Here is a 19773-nt window from a genome sequence, read left to right on the forward strand (position 1 = left end):
ATAGATCTGGCACTTCAAAACGATTCTTCCTTAGGGGTCCTTACGTTTGATGCTGCTAAAGCATTTGATCGGTCAGCTGGCCATTTCTACAGATGGTCATGGAGGTCTATAAGTTCGGGGGTGGTTCTCCGGGGCAATCAGGGCCCTATATAAGAACCCTGTGGCCAGATTACTGATCAATGGCAACCTGTCACAGCTATTTAAAATTGGGCGAGGGACTCGTCAGGGATGGCCACTCTCCCTCCTTCTTCTCAACCTGTATATTGAACCTTTGGCTCCAGGGCAATCAGGGCCCTATATAGGAACCCTGTGGCCAGTATACTGATCAATGGCAACCTGTCACAGCTATTTAAAATTGGGTGAGGGACTCATCAAGGATGTCCACTCTCCCCTCTTCTTTTCAACCTGTATATTGAGCCTTTGGCTATCTTGATTAGAAGGAACCCAAACATTGTGCCATTTCAATGTAGATGATGGGAGAAGAAAGTAGCATTGTATGTGAATGATCTAATGATGCATACTAGAGATTTGGCTGGGTCCGTCCCAGATATTCTACACTCTTTAGAGGAGTTTGGGAGTGTGTCAGGTTATTCGGTAAACCAGCAGAAGACTAAATTTATGTGTTGGAATGCCACCTACAATAGCCGTCTCATCAAACAGGAGATAAAATATCTGGGGGTGCAGATTACAGCTAATCTGGAGGAGGTTGCACCGGTCAATTTTTACAAGGTATGGGCACCCACAGAGAAGTTATTAAAAATATTGGCCGGTCTCCCACTTTCCCTCATTGGTAGATCAAAGGATTTGAAGATGATTATTTTAGCAAAGTTCACCTTCTTGTTTAATACTATCTCTTTAGAGTTTAAGCCGATGTGGTTCAAAAAGCTACAGGGGGATTTCACTTCTTTTGAGTGGGCATCAAGGGAAGCTCATATCTTTTGGAAGAAGCTGTGCAAGAATAAAGAGCAGAGGGTGATTGTAACTCTTGATTTCTAGCAATATTATTTGTCAATTCAGCTGAAAAATATAAGAAGATTACTGAATGATAGCCCCAGCTTCACCCCACTATTCAGGGCAATGTCTAGACACCTCCCAGAGACAGGGGATGACTTTTTATTTAAATTTGGCCATCCGAAATACTTTAAGAGGGTCAGGCTGAAGACTCTGATGGTGGCTTACAAGACATTGTTCCAGATTCAGCGAGTCCTAGGGATATCATATTACAGCAGCTCCGCTCCCATCTGGGACTCACAAGGCACCCCGGAATGTCTCCAAGATATGTTGTCTATCCCCTTACGGGACAAGGGGTTGGTGAAGTGGGGCTAAATTATATAGGGTCAAGGTTTGATATCCTGGTCCATATTCACGGAGCTAGTGGGGGGCACGGTATCTAAATTCAAATATTATCAATTGGTGAGCTGGGCGAGTACTCTTTTGAAGGAAGAGCAAGGGAAAAGCATTTGGAAGAATAAAGTGGACGGGAGATTTGTTTAAAGTGGGTCCTCCCTTTTATTCCAACCAGGCATGAATGGCTGACAGCGGTCAATAACTTGAATCGTCTAGAACATAGTGCCCCCTCCCCCAGCCAGCAAGAGGAAAACATTTTGGTTACTGTGGGAAAATGGGTACAATCTAAACAGATAGACAAACTTGACTTGGACTATTGACTGATGAAGTCCAATGATTATGAGCTTCCACAAATCCTCTTCTAGCACAAGTGTGTTGGGTTAAACGATTAACCTGGCTATGGCTAGAGGATACTGGAAGAAACTGCTCTGGTGTTGTGCGGCTTGTGGGTGGATGGGGTGACATGCGAGGCTCATCCTCATGGCTGAGGTTTCCCTTCTGTGCTACAATCCTTCTGCCCTCATAACACGTGTGGAATCACTATGGGGACAAAAAAAAAGCATAATCGGCAACATAGAATGCTGAAGGCATCAAAGAGAGTAGGGCAAGCTGGCAAGAACAAGGGAATCTTCTAGGCATGGCAAATCTGATAATTGAATGCATCTTATCACGCAGATTGTGCACATGAAAACACCTCTCATTTGAAAGAGACACTTGAATTGGCACTAGGATTAGAGACTATTCTTACCTAACGTAATGTGTCAACAAGCAGTTTGAAAGACAATACATATCTGTAGTGTGTCAGACATCACTCTGAACTTAACACAAGGGACAATATTTATTTGCAACTCGACTGATAATTAAGCTTAAAGGGGGGAAGTAATGAACTGTAAGATATGTGTAGAATATACCCTTACTAAAAGAGTGCACACAAGTTTATTGCAGCAGTCCCACGAAGGTCCATTGCTATCATTTGCTCATCAAAAAGAGAGATAATAGTCAGAAGCATAAACGTCTGAAACTCATGAGCGACGGAGACGCTGTAGGCAGATTCTTTTGCTCTCTTGTCATCCCATCTCCCCTTTCCACATTGCATTCTCTTGGAGCACATTGAATATTTAACTTACTCTGGCTAATACAGGTTGGCATTGGTAGTCAAGCCTCGTGCATCACTCCTGCTGGGCCAGTGAACCATGGTCAGTCATTCAGTATTAATTATTAATGTTGCAATGAAGAGCATATTTGTTCTAATAGCATCACTCAAAATGATGTTTTGTAGTGGAAATTTGTCATAAAGTAACTATGTGATATTTTGCACTATTTTGCCCAGTAGGAATGGCCATGAGTGGTAAATGGACATGTCCATGCAACCACCCATGGGTTTTGACACAAAGCCCTATCTACTAAAACAAGCATTGGCAAATGCAATAGGGCCTGCCTATGAGAGAGCTTTTGGCGGTGTAATTTTTAGGTTGAGCATTAGCGTTCAACCTGGTGTATATTTAAGTATACTTATATGTGTATTTATGGGGTTAAAGAAATTTCATTTGTTGGTTGCCATGTTCTTTAAAAATTCTTGCTTGCAAGTGGTCTGCCTTTTTCTCCCATCGTTTTCTGTTTCAGAGCAGTGAGCTACTACTGTATTGTTTCACTTTAGTTTCTTTATCTGTTGATGTGTCGGACTAGTTTTGACATTTCTATGGTGCTCCCCTTTCACTGTGGGTGTTTTAGGCTGGTAGCTGCCTCCGTTTTATTGCAGCATTCCATTCTTCTCACCTCCTCCCACGTCACTAACATTTGTTATGGCCTTATTCCAGTGCTGCCCTCTACCCTGCTCCTAAAATAAGCTTAGTTTATTAAACAAACACTATGGGCCAGATGTAGCAAGGCATTAGCGCCTCGCAAACGGCGAAAAACGCCGTTTGCGAGGCACTAATGCCCGCATGCAATGCCCGCATGCAATGCAGAAACACATTTTGCGAGTTGGAACCGACTCGCAAAATGTGTTTCCAACTCGCAAATAGGAAGGGGTGTTCCCCTTCCCATTTGCGACTCGCACCGCGATGTAAGTTGATCGCGGTCGCAAATCAACTCAAAGTTACCATCCACTTAAAGTGGATGGTGACTCATTCGCAAACGGGAAGGGGTCCCCATGGGACCCCTTCCCCTTTGTGAATGATCACAAAATTATTTTTTCAGAGCAGGCAGTGGTCCTATGGACCACTGCCTACTCTGAAAAAAACCGAAACAAAAGGTTTCGGTATTTTTTTCTATGTGCAGCTCGTTTTCCTTTAAGGAAAACGGGCTGCAGATAGAAAAAAAAAAACTGCTTGATTTAAAAGCAGTCACGGACATGGTGGTCTGCTGTCTCCAGCAGGCCACCATCCCCGTGAGTGCCTAGACTCGCTATAGGGTCGCAAACCGTCGACCCACCTCATTAATATTCATGAGGTGGGTCTTTGCGACCCTATAGCGAGTTGACACCTTTCTGCATAGCAAATTGCGAGTCGGAAGGACTCGCAATTTGCAACTTGCAATTTGCTGTCTACCTACATCTGGCCCTATATCCCTTGCATCGCATCACAGTCTCTCTCTCTCTCTCTCTCTCTCTCCAGGGCCCCTCCCTGCCAGCACTCACAACATCGTACATAGGGCATTTCTTATCTGCTTATGGGGCCACAGATTTTCTCAGGCTGCTCTTTTTTTTTTTGCTCATAAATGCTGTTGTCAAAAGATGACAATTAACTTGTTTTAAATGTGTGAAACCTATTGCATTGCAAATACTTGTCTTTATTTTTTTATTCTAAACTACTCAAGACTCAGTCCAAATTTCAGCATACATGGCAAAACACAGTCAAACAAAGCCACAACTGGGCAAAAGTTTAACCTCATTAGTACCACTTTGAATGGTCACCTTTCTGTTGAGTTCTATGGGTGTCAACCTTTGCAGGCGGCCTTCCTCTGTGCGGCAACCCATCACATTTCTGGGTGATATCTGCAGTTTATGCAGCAGATGATAAATTATCTGGCAAATAATGGAAGTCCATAATCGTGCAGAAAACTATGGCCACCTGAACGCTTAATTCCAGTATCCCTGCCTAGCCTACATCCTTAGGAAAATCATGAACTTTGACCATTAATTCAAGGTTTGGATTATTATTTAGTGCTGCACAGCTATGTTATTCACCATGAGGCACTGTAATGCTAACTGGCACCAATGGTGCATCATAAATTTGAGTTGTGTAAAGTTTTGTTGAATATTTCGTTAGTAGTCTGGTGCAGAGCATGCAGCAGTCACAGTATGCTGTGCGGCGGCTCAGCATTGCACAGGATAGGCCTTCTGTCTGGAGGCCAGATGGAGTGGGGACATTTGCCAACTCCATAGGCGCCCTATGATCACATGCCATGAGCAGCGGTGGGGTCTGCTGTTTCAGAGGCCTTCATCGGAGGGAGAATCACAGGTGTGACCAGACCACTGAAATTCTGACTGGAACAGAAGATTACTCTAGACATTGACTTTTGGAGAGGCTCTCCTTTCACAAACTGGCCAGAACTGGGGATTAAAGAGCCTTTAATTCTTAGAAAAAAGGCAGTATAATTTGATGAATGATGAAATGCTGCGACAGCCCCGTCTGGTATGCGCTGTGAAAACTACAAGTAAATGGGTAAAGCACTCTGTAACTCTGAGGTATATAATGTCCATCTCCAAAGCACCATTTAAATTTGGCGAAACCACTTCTTTCATTCCGTACTGGAATAGCAGCAACATTTCTCTATGCTTATGCCAGGGTGCTGCCACTAATAATCCTGGCGCGAATCAATACGTCACACTGTCCAACACTCCTGTGTACAGCAGGTGCAAAAAACACTGGTTCCGGATCATAGCAGCACAGTACAGCTAGAAAAGCTAGTGGGAAGCTAGTGGCAGGGTGCTGCATGCCATGCACCAGGGGAGCTGTTTAACATACCAGAGTACCAGCTAAGCAGCTGTGCTGGTGCTCATATATGAAGGTGCTTCTTAACGTTGCAGGCATGTGGCTAATTACGCTAGGGTACCACTCCATTTACATAGATGATTCCAGTATGCCAGGGCCACACACATTATGCCAAATACAACCAGGGCAGATGCTCAATGTAAGGAGTACATCCAAATAAGATAGGGGGAAAGCCAAAAAGCCAAGGTGGCAGCTAATAGACCAATGTAATGCCAATGATATTTGGGCACTGCTTGATATGTCAGGGTTGCATATTCCTATACCACGGTTTCAACAGTTAACCTTAGGCAATTCAGTCAAGTTAAACGGCTGCATGTCCTTTTGCTCTGGAATAGCTGAAGTGTAGTGGAACCATTATCTCCCTACCTTTTCTAGCTATGGGGTAGAAAAGGTGACCTTTTAAAGTTCAGGTACCCACTCTAAAGAAATACACTGGCTCTAGCCACAAGCCCCCATCACTGTCATGACCTACTGTATCACATACAAGACCATCAGAAATGGCTCCCCTCAAAATCTGTCAGAGAAAATACCACATTCAGGAGGTTAGCACCCAACTAAGAGTGAGGGCAGCACCATACTGGACATGATGAAATGCAAGGAAAAGACCATAAGATGGGCTTCTCCGTCATGGCGCTGAACCTTCTGCAACCCAAAGAAGCATTGGCATAGCTAATAGGTCTCGCCTTTGGGACCTTATAAATATATAGCCATGCAGTACATTACCTTGGCATTTGGAACGTAACATAGCTGACATTGGATCAAATGAAGTGACCCAGGACAACTCCCACAAGGAAATATGTTGTTAAACTAAACACCAGGAATAGAACACTATGGGGTCATTATGACCCCAGCCATCGGTGTAAATGTGGCGGTAGTACTTGCAACAAGCTGGCGGTACATACCACCACATTATGACATTGGTGGGTTGGCTGAAGCCAACCCGCCAATATACCACACTGACCGCCATGGCGGTAGCAGCCGCCGGGCCGGAGATAACAATCTCCAACCCGTAGGCCGATACTGTACCGCCGGCAGCTTTTTAACCCTGCCTACCGCAGGTTTTTGTGGCAAAACCATGGGGGTAGGCCCTCCCAGTGACCGGGAATTTCTTCCCGGTCACTGGTTGGAGGACCACCCACCTCCCTTACACTCCCCAGATGTTCCCCCCCTCCATCCACGCTCCCACCTTCCAATCCCCCATACACGCACACTCACAGGCACACACCACACATTCACACACTCACTCACACAGGCATACACGCATTCATACAAGCATGCATCCATTCATTCATGCATGCATCGGTACACACATTCATACTGACACGCAGACATGCATTCACATTTCCATTCATACATGCATTCTCACACATGCACACACACACGCAAACAACACTACACACACATTCGCATTCATGCACACACTCACACATTCATGCACACATCCCCCCACACACACTCAACACCCCCCACTGCCCATCCCACTCCCCTGTCGGAAACCCGACTTACCTACATCCAAGGGGTCTTCCAGCAGGGGACGGGAAACAGGGCGCTGCTACCAACTGCAACGTCTGCCAGCAGAACACCGCCAGGCAATATTCTTTGACATAATACGGCTGGCGGGAGTCTACTGGTGTGGCGCTGCTGGTGGTAGCAACACCACCTTAACGCCATCAACCAATATTACCACAGCCGGATTTATACCCTTCTTGTGGCGGAAATCCAGCTGTGGTCATATTTTGGCTGACAGATGTTAGCCGCGGCGATGGTCTTTTGGCGGCCGTCGCCGCGGAAGTAGGCGACACTTACCACTAATGTTATAATGTGCGCCTATGTCTGTGGTGCCATATGGAAATACCTGGTAACTTATACAGTAGTTATTTTGCAAAAAATGTCAGCATGGGCAGCCTTAAGGTGAATGGTGCAGAGGAAATGGTGACGAGCACTGGCATTTTTTAGGTTGGGCGTGCAAACGCTTTAACCTGTTGTTAGTATTGTGGGCTTTTAACCACACCCGTGTCACACCCATCACTTTCACTCCTTTGTGGGCTTGCCTTTCAGAACTCACTTAATGTAAATACTTTACCTGTGTCCCACCTTAAGACTGTTTTAGTCACGCCTGGCAGACTGCCCCAGTTACATGTATAATTGCACGATTGCCGATATACTTCAGCTATATTATTTCCTTTGTCTCGCTGCTTCTCGCTGCATGGCAGTCATGGTGCTCATGGCGCAAACAGTCACAACAGTGTGAACTCATTGTATAAATCTTACCTATTTATTCAGAATATTTTGTACAGATACAATGCACTTTTAACTTTCCTTCCACCCTCGTGAAAATAAGTTAAGCCTCTTTCTTCAGTATATGCTGTTGAGCCCTTTACATATTGCCCTTAGAGAGGGGGTTAGACTTGACATTCTTGACATGGTCTCCCCTAACTTTTTTCCTCTGCTTCCCAGGTTGTTTCTTTGTGATGGGCTCTGTTTTATTTGCTCTGGACACTTTACCACTGCTGACCAGTGCTAAAGTGAAAGTGTTCCCTGTGTAGATTTATATATTTAACTGGCTTTCCATGGTTGGCATATTTGATGTACTAGTAAGTCCTAGTAAAGTGCACTAGGGATGCCCAGGGCTTGCAAATCAAATGCTACTAGTGGGCCTGCAGCACTGGTTGTGCCACTCACATGAGCAGCCCTGTAAACACGGCTCAGACCTGCCACTGCACCAATTCGACCTGGCAAATGTACCCACTTGCCAGGCCTAAACCTTCCCTTTTTCTACATGTAAGGCACCCCTAAGGTACGCTCTAGCTAGCCCTATGGGCTGGGTGCAGTGCATGTAAAAGGTGGGACATGTACTGATGTGCTTTACATGTCCTAACAGTGAAATACTGCTAAATTCAGTTTTCACTCTTGCAAGGCCTATCTCTCTCATAGAATAACATGGGGCCTGCCTTTAAATATTATTAAAGATCAGATACCCTTTGAGAGCAGATAGAAATGTGGAGTTTAGGGTCTCAGAACTCACAATTTAAAAATACATCTTTTAGTAAAGTTGTTTTTTTAGATTGTTAGTTTAAAAATGCCACTTTTAGAAAGTAGGCATTTTCTTGCTTAAACAATTATGTGACTCTGCATATGTGTGTACTGCCTGTCTGGGTCAGACTGACAATTGGGCTGTTTGTGAATCTTCTCTAGACAGTGACACAAACAGAGCTGGGGTGTAGCCTGCATATCCTGATGAGCCATCTGGGCTGGAGGGGAAGGGAGGAGTGGTCACTTACACCGTAATGGGCTGTGCCTTACCTCACACAATGCAGTCTCCAACCCCCTGGTGTGAGGCTGGAGCCAGACCTGGGCAAGGCAGGATCTAGCCAACTTCCCTTTGAAGTTTGCCAACTTGAAATCCAAAACCCCTGAAAATCAGATTACTTGTGGAACCAAGAGTAACCCCTGCCAAGGAGAAGGGCTGGAGAGCTGGGGGAGGAGTACTGCCCCTTTGCCTGTGACTGTGCTTTGCTGGGTTGGCCTGCAGTAGCTGCTTCTGCCTGAGAGAGGACAAAGACTGACATTTGTGTGACTTTCCACTGGTGAAGAATACCTAAGGGCTTGAGCTGAGCTGGCCTCCTGTTGTTGAAGTCTCTGGGACATCAAAGACTTCTCTCTACTAGCACCTGAACTCTCTGCTGAGACTCCTGCCCTGCCAAGTGGTGCCCTACCCTGACCCTGGGCCCTTGAAATGTGAAGCTGGTGAAAAAGGACTGAAATCCAAGCAAAGACTGCTGTACGGGGAGATTTTCGATGCACCTTTTGCAACGCGGCTAATAAACGACACGCTGCCAGCCTCGCAGCTGAAATCGACGATTCACCTGCATCTCGGCTGGAAGATCGGCACATCGTGGCTGGAGAAATGACGCGCAACACCCGCTAGCGGCTGCTGATAATGACGCAAACCCCAAGCAGTGCGGTTTCCTGACACCGTGCGACCGGATTTCAACACAACATCTCTGGGGTTGAAAAATGGACAGAAAAAAGCCTGCAAGGACCCGAGGTGCCCGTCTGGGAATTGACACATAGCTCTCTTGCGGGAGGACAAAAACAACGCACGCTGACCCGACCAGAGAAGGAACGACGCACGGTCTCACTTGCGAGTGAGAAATCAACACGTCACTGGCCTTTTTCGACGCACGCTCATCCGTGCAGCTTTATTTTTGATGCAAACCAGGTACTTTGTGTAACAACAGCGTTCTCACTGTTGTCTAAGGGTTAAGACTCTTATTCTTTTTAAAATTCATAGCTTACTTGTGTATATTGGATTTTTGTCGTTTTGGTCTTGTTTGATTTAGATAAACATTATCTATTTTTTCCTAAACTGGTGTGGAGTCCATTTTGTAGTGCTTTCACTGTGTTACTGTGTATGTTGGTACAACTACTTTACACATTGCTTATGGGGTTAAGCCTTTCTGCTTGGGCCAAGCTACCAAGGGTATGAGTGGGGGTTAACCAGGTGTGTTTCTTCTTTACCCTGACTAGAGTGAGGTTCCTTTCTTGGACAGAGTGCAAACTGACTGCCAACCAGAGCCCCCATTTCTAACAGGGGGCCTCAAATGCATTATACAGTTCCACAAAATAATCAAAACGTTCCTGGGGCTAGGCTGCCTGGTGTCTATTCCATCCTAGTTTGGCGGACTGAGTTTCCTGTCCCTTCAGCTGACACAAAGCATAGCATAACATAACACAATATAGCACAATATTGCATAACATAACACAACATAGCATAACAAACACAACATAACAAAACATAGCATAACATAACACAACATAACACAACATAGCAAAGCATAGCAAACACAATATAACACAGCATAGCATACCAGCACAATATAACATAACATAGCATATCATGGCATAACACAATATAACACAACATAGCATAACATAACACAACACAACATAGCATAGCATAACATATTACAGCACAGCATAACATAACACCACATTACATAACACAACAGAGCATAACATAGCGTAACATAGCATAACACAACATAGCATAGCATAACATACACACAGCATAGCATAACATAACACAACACAACACCGCATAACATAACATAACTCAACATAGCATAGCATACATGACATAGCCCAACATTACACAGCATAGCATAGCATAACATAACACAACATGACACAACATAGCATAACATAACACAATATAACATAACATAGCATAGCACAACATAACACAACATAGCATAACATAAAACAATATAGCATAGCATAACATAGCACAAAATAACACAACATAACATAGTATAACATAACACATAACACAACATAGCATAGCATAACACAACATAACATAATACAACATGACATAGCATAATACAACATAGCATAACATAACATAACCCAACATAACATAGCATAACACACCATAGCATAACATAACACATCAAAGCATAGCATAACATAACACAACATAGCAAAGCATAACATAGCACAATATAACACAACATAGCATAGCATAACACAACACAACACAACCTAGCATGGCATAATAGCATAACATAACACAAAATAACACAAGATAGCATAGCATAACATAACACAATATAACATGACATAACATAGCATAGCATAACAACACAGCATAGCATAACATAGCATAACATAACACAATATAACACAACAGAGCATAACATAACACAACATAGTATAGCATAACACAACATAACTAGGGGTGGGCGTCGAACTCCGCTCCGCTCGCGGAGTTTGCAGTTTTTCCAACTCTGAGCTCCACTTAAAGGGCGGAGTTCTGAAAAACTCAGCATAGCAGAGTTTTTTTCCTCGCTCGCCAACCTTAAGTTGGCAAGCATGAACAAGGAAAATCGCACCCTCCCAGCAAGATTTCTCAACATCGGGGGTCGCGGATGGCAGAAAAGAAGCAGAGCCCTCTTGCGCTGTGCTGATTTTTCAGCGCAGGACAAACACCCTGCACTTAAAATCAGCTCACACAGAGTTACCTAACTCATTCCACCACTTGCGGAACTCTGCGTAGCGCAGCAGAGTTGTATGTGGAACTCTGAGAACTCTGCCCAGACCACCGCATAGCATAACATAACACAACATAGCATAGCATAACATGATCCAACATAGCATAACACAACATAGCATAACATAACACAACATAGCATAGCATAACAACACAGCATAACATAACACAACATAGCAAAGCATAATCTAACTCAACACAGCATAATATAACATAACACAACATAGAACAGCATAACGTAACCCAACAAAGAATAGCGTAACATAATCCAGCATAACATAACACAATATAGCATTAGATAACACAACATGGCATAACATAACACAATATAACAAAACATAGCATAAAAACAGAGAATAACATAACATACCACAACATAGCATTGCATAACCTAATCCAACATAGCATAATATAACATAACACAACATAGCACAGCATAACATAACCCAACATAGAATAGCATAACATAATCCAACATAGCATAACACAATTTAGCATAGCATAACAAAACATAACATAACATAACATAACATAACACAGTATAGCATAGCATAACAACACAGCATAACATAACACAGAATAGCATAGCATAACCTAAAACAACATAGCATAGTACAACATAACACAGCATAGTATAGCATAACAAAACACAACACAGTATAGCATAACATAACATAACACAACATACAAGATAGCAGAGCATAAAACAACACAGCATAGCATAACACAACATAGCATAACACAACACAACATAGAACTACATAGCATAACATAACGCAACATAGCATAGCATAACATAACACAAAAGACCATAATCCACATAATTCCACCCTACACCACATACATCCACTCCATTCGAAACCAAAACACATGGGTAAAAAACTTATCATTTACAAAGCCAGTAGCTCTAACTCTAGCAAATGTGAGACTTAGGGCCTCATTCTGAGGCCGGCGGTCGCCGCCCGCCTGGCGGGAACCGCCATATGGCCGCTCCGCGGTCGAAAGACCGCGGAGGCCATTCTGGCTTTCCCGCTGGGCTGGCGGGCGACCGCCAGAAGGCCGCCCGCCAGCCCAGCGGGAAACCCCTTCCCACGAGGAAGCCGGCTCCGAATGGAGCCGGCGGAGTGGGAAGGGTGCGACGGGTGCAGTAGCACCCGTCGCGAATTTCAGTGTCTGCTAAGCAGACATTGAAATTCAAAGTGGGGCCCTCTTACGGGGGCCCCTGCAGTGCCCATGCCATTGGCATGGGCACTGCAGGGGCCCCCAGGGGCCCCACGACACCCCTCACCGCCATCTGAACAGGATGGCGGTGAGGGGGTCGGAATCCCCCATGGTGGCGCAGCAAGCTGCGCCGCCATGGGGGATTCCTCAGGGCAGCGGAAAACCGGCGGGACACCGCCGGTTTTCCTGTTCTGACCGCGGCCATACCGCCGCGGTCAGAATGCCCTGCGGAGCACCGCCAGCCTGTTGGCGGTGCTCCCGCCGACCAGGACCGCCGGGGTCGGAATGACCCCCTTATTGTATTACAAATGCTTGTTTAGCCATGTTCTAGAGAAGCACTGCTCCTGTGCAGCACGTCTGAAAGTGAATAAAAAGCGCTATAACATAGCTAGTGCTGGCTACGTCATAGCACTTTTTTCTTGACACAACTAGCAATCAGCATTTAATAGCAGACACATCAAAGAGAATTTTATGGCTGAGGACTAGCCTCTGTGCATTGTAGTGAAAATAACAGGGGGATTTTTCAAATATAGAAGGTAATAAGACTTTTGGAGAGGCTCCCGGCATACGTGGCTGGCAGAAAAATGAATCAAAGAGGCACTTTGATTTAATTTTCTGCGAAATGCAAGTTGCTTTTAGTCCAGGCAGTTTCAAAGGTTACATGTGATGCTACTGAAGCTCACATGTTGGCAGGTGGTCAGAGAACGTTGTGGCCGTCAGCAACAGATACTTGGAGAAATCAAAACTGTTTAGGATTCATATCCTCACCATCATATTCTGTCACCTTTGAAGTTCACCAGCCCAGCCTCTCTTTATTCAGGTCACATCTGTTTTGTCATATATCTCATCCAACAGCAACCGAGCAATCTGCAGCTGATATGAGCTGGTCATATCAGGACAGACCAGGTGTGGGCAAACAAGTTCAATTACGTGGCCAGCGCTGGCTGTGACATACCACCTTTTAATCTATTGCAGGGATGGAGAGCGGGAGTCAACATCAAGGGAGTAGTAAGGCAATTCACAGGGAGGGCGGTCGAGCCAGGGGGAAACATGGAGAGCCGAGTATGGGAACGCTGGGTCAGACTGATGACATCGCAAGGAGGGAGAGAAGGGATGGGGCAAGCGGAGGAAAATGGAGGGTGGGAAAGAGGAACTAAGGGCAAGCTGGTGGCACCAGATGGTTGGTGGGAGGGAGGGACTGAGGAAAGCAGAGGTACACAGTGGGAGGAAGGGGCTAATGTCAATAAGTCTCAAAGAGTCAGCACAAGCACTGTCTATGCAAGACTGAAAAAGGCAGACACTCTTTGCACCAAAACAGTTTTAATTTCTCCAGACCTATTCAACTGGGCAGGTACTCTGTACTATGTAGCACACAGACAACTTGGAAAAGTTCTACGCTACGTCATAGCATAGTATTTTGCACTGGGAGGATACCCTTCCAGTACAAAACCTATGCTAGATATCATGCACACAGCTTTGCAGTATGGAGCAAATGTTTTTTGGGGCACAAGGCAGCCTAAAGAGCGTCAGTGTGGGAGAAGAAAGATATAGCACCATATCTTAGTAAATATGGCTCTGTTCTGCTCTCTCCCTTTCATACAGAGCAGCATAGCAAATGTGGATGCTGTGTTGCATACAAAAAATAGTAAATGTAGACCATAATATGTTTTGGACATCCAGTTTGCGTTTGCAGCACAGGGTCTATTTTCCAAGGCAGAAAGACAAACAAATCGAAAAACAGAATAAGTTGTCAGATATTAACCTGTACATTAAATAATCACAAAATATGTTTCAAATTGAAGAAGGATAAATATCCAGAACTGAAAATCAACAATTAGTACAAAGGAAATAAAATATGAATCCGTAACCACAAGAGATCTGTAAAAACAATGAAACAATAAAGAGAACAAGACTAATAATATGATTGATATAGACCGGAACCAGAGAAAGTAAGGGAAAAAATAAGATACATTATTATTAACCATAACATACAATAAAATATTGTATCAAAGTAAAAACAGATATCATGCTTGGCCTGAAAGAAGGATGTAAAAGAGTATGTGACGAGATAGCTTCAGAAAAGTAACAGCTATATGAACAAGTCTTTGTAATGCAGTGGGTCTCGTGTTTGCTCGAGTTAGAGCTATTAGCATTGTAAATTCCTAAGTGGACTTTTCTTGCCACATAAATTGAAAATGAAAAGTAAAACAGTTGACATAAACAAGTCCGTTTAAAGCACCATGGCCGCCATGACACTAAGCAAGAAAGTTATTGGCTCCCTGCATGAATGTCTAGAAAGGATCGCGGCTGGGATGAAAGGCAAAACGAAACCAGAGGAGGGGCCATCACATGTTGCAACAGGACAAAGCATGACGTAGTGTGATGGCCAACAAAAATATTCACTTAGTGAAATCGCCTGGGAGGGAACTCAGCACACACAGGAGGGACATTTCACAAAATGTATCAATACAAATAAAGCATTTAAAACAAGCACAACAAAGAATGAATAGCAAGAGTGTGCATGGTTAAAAGCCCTTAGAGTGATTACAACAGGACAGAGCGCTAGCGCGCTCGACGCTGAAAACAGGACCAAGGGAAATATATCTATATTTTTTAAAAGCATTATTGCCCATGGAATCAATATTTACAACCTCACTAATATTACAATCACAGCAGGCACATGGTAAAGCATACCGAAAGACCATAGTTGGGTAGTTTGTTAAAAAATTTGCAGAGCTCACTGGCATGGTGAACCAAGATAAAGATGTAGAAAATATTAAAAACTCAACATCAGAACATGAAAAAAAGGTAAGGTCCACTCCAAATTTCAAGGATCACCTGTAAAGAAAGGGAATGAAAAAAGATCCAGACTACAGAAAACCTATGAGTTTGGATAAACTTGGACCTTGTTGGTCAAAGCTCAGATATGTTCTTTCCAGTCTTCTTTAAAGGCAAGTTTTATTGAACCAATATAATAATTGCTACATGTACAATATATGAGGTATACACAACGTAGTGTTACAATTTATAAAGATTAATTTATGTCATTAATCCTTGAAAGTTGGGGGCTTGTCTTCGTACTAAATATTTAGTAAATTCACGTCACCTACGGTGTTTGCATTCAAATACAACTGTCTTTTGTACAGTTGAGGGAATATTTACAAGTGGCTTGCGTTGCCGGCGCGTTACTGTTTGTGATGCACTGACGACACAGACTACAGCCCCATAGCTATAAGGCCATGCAAAGGTGTGCCTTACTCCTCAAAGACAATCATTCCTACAACACAGACACCCTTGCACCATGTTGCAAGGATTCCTGCATTGGCGCAAGGCAGCCATTTGTGCACCAGCGCAGTGCAAGAGGACAGGAATGCACCATATCTCATAGATACAGCGCATTCCTGCCCTGTTCTTTCGAAGGAGGGAAGTGTAGCAAAGTGACTTGATGAGCTTCCCTGTGTAAAAAACTAGTAAAGGTTGCCCCTTTGTTCCTAGTTACAGACTCAAAGATTTAGTACAGCGGATCATCTTTGGTATCTTCTACATGTTACATTCCAGAGTGTGATACCTGAATCTCTCCTGTATTTCTGTCATTTTAATTTACGTTTTTCTTATTTACTTTTCATTCTGATTTTCAAACTATAGCAACATTTTATTTTGTTGAGCCTTTCATGATTAATTCTAATCTTTTCAAGCAAAGGACCCCCTGTGCAAAACCAGACGTCAACTTGAGTCGGTGGGTGGCTTGGAGGGAGTGGTAATCCAGCAGCATCCCGAACAAGAACATTAGGTCTGAATCTGAGGCCCAGTTGCAAAGTTCACTGGCCTGCAGACTATAAACTTACCACCTCACTGCTTCACCGTACGTAGTTTACTTGGCTAACGTTCCCTGTTTAAAGCCTGAGTCAATAGAATCCATGGCCCAGTTAGAAAAAGTCACATACTGGTTAGTTACTAATACTAGATTTAGGGGGTCAACAGGCTGGTGGTGCTTCCTTGGCGATTCTGACCGCGGTGGTAAAGCCGCGGTCAGAAAAGGGGAGCCGGCGGTTTCCCGCCGGATTCCCGCTGGCCCAGGGAATCCGCAATGGCGGTGCTGCTTGCAGCACCGCCATGGGGATTTCGACCCCCTTCCCGCCAGCCTGTTTCTGGCGGTGTCCACCGCCAGAACCAGGATGGCGGGAACGGGTGCCGTGGGGCCCCTGGGGGCCCCTGCACTGCCCATGCCATTGGCATGGGCAGTGCAGGGGCCCCCTAACAGGGCCCCTCAAAGATTTTCACTGTCTGCTTAGCAGACAGTGAAAATCGCGACGGGTGCCACTGCACCCGTCGCACCTCTTCAACTCCGCCGGCTCCATTCCGAGCCGGCTTCATTGTTGAAGGGGCTGTCCTGCTGGGCCGGCCGGCGGTCTTCTGGCGGTCGCCCGCCGGCCCAGTGGGAAAGCCGGAATGGCCGCCACGGTCTTTTGACTGCGGAGCGGTCTTTCGCCGGGAACCGCTTGGCGGGCGGCGACCGCCGACCGCCGCGGTCAGAATGACCGCCTTAGTCTGAAGAATTCCTTTGATATCTTGTTAGTGTGTGGAGCCCTCTTGGAGAGCACCTTTGACTAAATCATAGGAGGGGGATTGCGTTGTCATTAGCTTTAGACATCGTAACCTAGAGGAAAGGATACTAAACAAAACCCAATTGACACCCACTAAGATATGTGTCCTGCCAGTAGGCTTCTTTTATAGTAATTTGGACCATGATAGCTGTGAAATGGGGTGATCACGGATGGCTTTCGACAGCAGCCCTGCACAGAAGAGTGTGGGTGATATCCTTATCTCGAATATATTGTCAGCCCTTTCAGACATGAACTCCAATGTTTGATAAAGTAACCCCAATGGAGCCCCAAAGCTCCTGCCTAGCGAGCCAAACCAGACGGCTACTGAAAGGAAACTGCCTTATACTAAGTTCCCATATACCAATGTGCCAGCTGGAATATTGCTAGTATTACCCCTAAATTCAGTGATGGAAAATGGCAAGATTCAATCCTTAAATTTAACATTGTGCTGTTTCAGGGAACATGGGCCACTTTCGTTCTGTACTGTGATGATAATTACTTCTCAGGAAAGGACAATTTCAATTTTAGTACCTTATTTGTGTTGCTTGATATTTTATCTAATCTGATTTTCCGCCTAGGAACAACGTATAATTTGTGGTGGCAGGAAATTTTAATGCCAATTTGTGGTCTAGACATTTATCATAGTTTGATAATTCCTTTTTCTGTTTAGAACCAAAGGTGTGGTCTTCCTAACATGACTTTACAGAATACTTGTTATTCATTTATTTGAACAATATTTATGTATTGTTTTTGATTTTTTTGGCATTAAAAGTCATCACAGCCTACTTATGTAGTACATGGGTTTCGCTCAATTATTGACTATATTTTCACCTCCAAAAAATCTGAGTAATTTTGTCTTCGCGGCAGATATTAACACCAGTATATACAGCAACCATAACCTGCTGACCATCACCATATCCACCCCTAAGGGCATAACATCCATAACAATATTGGTTGCACTTAGTTGGGGATAAAGGAAAATGACACAAGAATTGGGTGGAAGATTGCAGATCTGGGAATGCTATTGCATAAATGATTGAGAGCAACATAGATCTTCTGAATTGTTATGTATTCCAGGATTCGAACCACTCAGAGCACATGATGGCTTCTGATAATTTGAGCACTGAAATAAGGGAACTACTTATGAAGCTTATTAGACACAGTGAGACCTCAGTGTGTGGTTCAACAAAGTTTGCAGTTTAGCAAGTAGAAGGGCATGTGCGGCACTGAAAAGAGAGCTCCAAGATAGGGACATGATTGCCCAATGTTAAAAGGAGAAGGGAATTACAAATCGAAGCCTGGGAAATGTGGTCTTGAGCTGTAACTCAGAAATACTGGTGCCTTCTGGAAGATGGCAAATCCAACTCAACTGTCAAAAATCCATTACATATCCTGGCTGTGAATATTGCACCAAAACAGTGGGTGGACAACTTTCCTAAGATATATAACTTCTCGGAAGGAGACAAAGAAGTAGAAGCATTAGCCGACCCAAATAATCCCTTATTTATTGAGTTCAAGTTGCATGAAGTAATGTCATCAATCCTGAGAAGTCCCTGTAATAAAGCTCATGTCCTGATCAGGTACTGATGAACTCATTTAAGATGAAAGTTGAGTTGTGTGTTCTACTGCTTACCAATATCATCAACTCGGGTTGTAAAATGGACCTTCTCTCACTGTGGACATCAGCTATCATAGGGACTGATTTAGAACTTGGGGGATTGGTTGTTCTGTCACAACAGTGATGGAAGTCCTGTCTGCCAAAATCTAAATTCCATGAAATATAATGGGATTTGGATTTAGGCGGAATGGGACATTCGGCACCATTGTGACAGAGTAACTTATTCGCCAACTTTTAAATCAGGCCCATAGTTCCTATCTTTAAAAAAAGGTAATAGAGATGATCTCACTGTTATCATCCAAACTTGCTATTGGACTTGACAGATAATAGGAAGCACAGTGCTATATAGACTCATGGTGTGGACCAGAGAGTGCTCTATACTGTTGAAGGTGCAGTATGGGTTTGAGACAGGTGTAGGGACCTTAGAACAATGTCTAAATTTACATCTGCTTATCTGAAAATATCCAGTAGTTAAAACCTGTCCTTTATACCTGTCCTTTATGGACCTGTTGTGTGTCTTCAATACTGTGAATAGATCTGTGTGTGGACATCATTGCTTGCAAAGGCACAGATAGAGATATGGTTGACTTTCTCCAACCTCTCCATTTTGATTTTTAAGTCTCAGTCAGGTTTGGCGGAACATGGGGACTGTTCTAGGTCCTTTGACCTACCTCAGGTGTGAGACAAGGGTGCATTCTTACACCAATCTTTTTCTAATTATACATTAATGATCTCAAGGTGAGGCTCATAGAGAAGGGACAGAATAGGATGGCAGTTAACAGCAAGCCCCTTTCTGTGCTCTTATATACCGATGATGCAGTCTTAGTTGCAAGAACTTCCACTGGGCTAAAAAAAAGAATTGACACCTTTTTTTGTTTAATGTAAGCGTTAACCTTGCAACCAACCTCTCTAAAACATCCTACCCTGCCTGTG

Source organism: Pleurodeles waltl, chromosome 6 (assembly GCF_031143425.1).
Source record: "Pleurodeles waltl isolate 20211129_DDA chromosome 6, aPleWal1.hap1.20221129, whole genome shotgun sequence".
Classification (NCBI taxonomy): domain Eukaryota; kingdom Metazoa; phylum Chordata; class Amphibia; order Caudata; family Salamandridae; genus Pleurodeles; species Pleurodeles waltl.